Below are 3,793 nucleotides of genomic sequence, written 5' to 3'. Positions count from 1 at the left end.
ACAGCAATGGTGGATGTATCTGAATATGGGTGATCAGTTATTTAGTTTACAAAAAATAGCGCACATCGATACGATGTACTCCCTCCGCCCCATAATATAAGAGTGTTTTTTACACTACGCTAGTGTCAAAAACGAACGCAACAACTAATAGAGTTACCTTAACTTATCAAATTCAGAAAAGTTCAGTACAAGACACGCAGCAACCGGAAGAACAAACCAGGAAAATCAGGGAGATCCAAGTGCCCGACAGAACACTGAGGCTGGCAACCTGACCTCCGTCAAGATGGCCGAAGGAGAAGAAGCTCCAACGCGCCCTCAGCCGGTTAAGCATCCTGGCTGTCCGATGCAGCCCGCTGGGAAAGGCTGGCCCTTCCTGATGCAGTACCGAGGTGACGAGCGACATCAACGAGGGAGAACACAAGCTACGCTGATTCCGGAAGAACTTCGCCAACGCCGTCAAAGACGGAACCCACCGGCAAATCGTTTACATCCACTGCAGCGTCAAGGTGTGCAGCCACTGCAGCGTCGTAAGCGAGACGCTCCGTCGGTCCCTCCGTGACGTAACTTTTGACATGACGAGCGGCTGGCGCCTGCTGGAGGCCCGGTCCGGTCCGTGACGCATATCCGTGTCCGACCTCCGACAATACTGGGGCTCCGACTCCGATCGAGGTAACAGGCCCGATTTCGACTTGTTTTCCTGCTGGTCCATAGCAGTAGTTCTATAAATTGAAGCAAGAGGACGTGCATCGCAGCAAGCGATTTGTGTCCCTGATTTTCGTCGGCGAAAAGAGTAGCGATTTTCTGATCCTCGGGACAGCGGTAGCAGCCGCAGAAACCAGTAGTTCTCGTACGACCCTCCCACGATGAGGCTTCTTCCGGCCGCCCTCGGCCTCGTTGTCCTCCTCCTCCTCGTTCTAAATCCCAATGGCGTGGAGGCCCGGCCAGCCCCTGCCGGCGGCCATCAGAAGAAGTCGTCGAGCAACACCTTCTTCGTCTTCGGGGACGACTTCGCGGACAACGGGAACCTCCCACCCACCGAGCCTGTCACGGAGATGTCGCGGCAATGGGCCTATCCCTACGGCTCCGTGTATGCCGACGCCCGCGACCAAATACTCCGTCTGGCCGGTTCTCCAACTACAAAATCCAGCCAGATTTCATCGGTAAGGCACTACGTTATATTACCCCAAAAAAAAGTACTGTTATATTGTAATCCTTGCCCCCCTGGTGCATCACAATTATCCCTACTCACTGTTTTATGAATAACTTGCAGCAACAATGTTGGGGTTGGAGGAGGCCCCTCCTGCGCATGCCCTCACAGCTGAGAAAACTTGCGACCCGTCCGGCATGACCTTCGCCTATGGTGGTGCAGGTGTGCTAGAAAGTACATCACACGGAGTTCACACCCTCCGCAAGCAGGTTGACGCTTTTAGGAAGATGGTCAAGGATGGGACCATCTCTGAGAAGCAGTTGAGTCACTCGGTAGCCCTCGTGGCCATCTCCGGCAATGATTATGCAAGCGCAAGCGTGATTGGTCTAAGTAGGCCCAGTGATGTGAGTATCATATCAACGCAGATTGTATATACATCAATACAGTAATTTGAAGAACTAATTTGTTTGTGCATCTTTCTAACTTAATTTTAATGTATGTGATGCAGATTAAAGCTTATATTGGAAAGGTGACAAAAGAGATCGCAGCAAATGTGGAGCAATTGTTGAAGCTTGGAGTGACAAAAGTTCTTGTCAACAACTTGCACCCTATCGGTTGCACGCCATCACAAACACGAACCAATAACTACACTGTGTGCGATATTTTTGGAAATTTAGGTGCATCAATCCATAACGATAACCTAAAACAAGTCATGACAGTAAAGAAGAATGTTCACATCGTCGACCTATACGCCGCCTTTAGTAGCATTGTGGATCATGCGCCAGGTATGTATGTATTTTCGTGCAAAGTGTCTCATTATTTTAAAAGTTCCTAACATAATTAGATGGAGTTTGATTGTGTGCTTGCACTACTTCTTATGAACTTTTTTTTATTTTATCTACATTAATGTAGGTAAAGGCTCAGATCTATCTAAGCAATTCAAGCGCAAACTATCGCCCTGTTGCGAGAGTTTGGATTCGAATGGCTATTGCGGACAACAAGGCGAGTCGTCCTCAGAGCTTCTATACACCGTATGCGACAAGTCCGGCAAATTTTTCTATTGGGACGACAAGCACCCCACACATGCAGGATGGGAGGCTATCATGAAACAGTTGGAAAAGCCCTTGAAGGAGTTTGTAGATCAAGACTAGGTAGCTAGGTTTTAAATAAATTATTTACGTATGCATCCACGATGACAATCTTCTGATTGTATTTGTTTGATAGTTTCAAGTATTTCAAAGATTGGATTTTCTAGGATGAATATTAAATTGTATTTGCATCTTCTTTTGTGAAAACTATATTCATAAGATGTAATTAATATATATCATATGCCACATTTACAATAAAGATGTGTTCTAGCTATACAAGTCGAATACTTGCCTATATACGTCCGAATAAGCTCAACGCAATTCCACATCGATCGATTTTTGTTGTCAGCATGGTCTACCGGGGCAACATGTTCTAAGTGTGATGACGGGTGCCTTGTCGACGGTAGTGGTTGTACGGTCATCCAGAGCCCTCGATGTATTTATTTTATTTGGGCTGCTTTGTATTTATGATGAACCTTATAATAGATCAAAGTCCTTTTTCACCAAAAACAAATATGATAGAAAAACTAAAGCCAATCATTCGAGCTTGATCACCCATTCTCACAAGATTAGAGGATGTTCAAATAAGGATAAGGTTTATTTTTGAGGATCTTCAGCATTTAATTAGTTGATCAGAAATACACCATCCAAATACACCTTTATGCTCTTCGAGATTAACTTGTTGGCTTACAAAAAACTAGCACCGAGATGCTTGTTTGCTTTTAGGACGGAACTCCCTGAAGGGCCGCTGCTTTTCCATTAAGAATGTAGATAGTTACAGTAGACTTCCGAATTAAATAACTGCAACTTGGGCATGTGTTGCAACTTGACAATAGACTCCACTCCATCAAAACTGTCGACTTGGGCATGCATTGTGACACTGTACATGGATGTCTCTTGTGCAGTCAACGCTTTTCTTGATTCAGCAAGGATATATAGATTTGAAACAATTTTAAAAATGGTGTTGTATTTAATTTTTAGGGGGAGCACAAGTACTTCCATGACAGTCCAACCGGCACTCAAGTGTAGCAAAATATGATATCAATATGGAAAAAGAAACGTCACTAGAAAGGGTATTCATTTTTAGACATAGTGGAAGGTCAAGAATTCGTTTTCTCATGTGAAACTCGTGGTTGTTCCATTAGCACTCCGGCTGAACAAAATATCCGGCCGCCAATACTCTCACATCATCGGCACACCTTTTGGCCATAGCAACCTAGGTCCGTGCCTCCTCGCTCCCATTGCCGGCAACTAATGTGCGATTTTATTACAAGTCCGGGGGTTCAAAGAAAGAATGACTGAAACAAAGTTTAGGGGTGCCCGCAATGTCACAATACACAGGGTCAAAGTCTGTAATCTGAAGTTCACCGGTCAATGGGAAGTCAAGAATTGGCAGAGAGAAAATAGATCAGAAGTCATGTGCAATAGAAGAGGTAACAGGAAAGGATAACCAAAATTAACAGCACTACCTAAACTACCTGCCAAAGGATGGAAACCGGGGGTAGGCCGGTAGGGTGTAAAGGTCAAAGGGGGCCTAGAATGGCAAAAACATTTGAAG

The 3,793-nt window shown here is 45.1% G+C and overlaps 1 pseudogene; it reads left to right on the top strand.

Annotated features, from left to right (window-relative positions):
* The first annotated feature begins 585 nt into the window (after window positions 1–585).
* LOC123117079 (GDSL esterase/lipase At3g09930-like) lies at window positions 586–2,298 on the top strand (annotated as a pseudogene).
* Window positions 2,299–3,793: the final 1,495 nt, after the last annotated feature.

Source organism: Triticum aestivum, chromosome 5B (genome assembly GCF_018294505.1).
Source record: "Triticum aestivum cultivar Chinese Spring chromosome 5B, IWGSC CS RefSeq v2.1, whole genome shotgun sequence".
Taxonomy (NCBI): Eukaryota; Viridiplantae; Streptophyta; class Magnoliopsida; order Poales; family Poaceae; genus Triticum; species Triticum aestivum.
The sequence above is the reverse complement of the archived record's forward strand: the minus strand, read 5'-3'. Positions and strand labels throughout refer to the sequence as shown.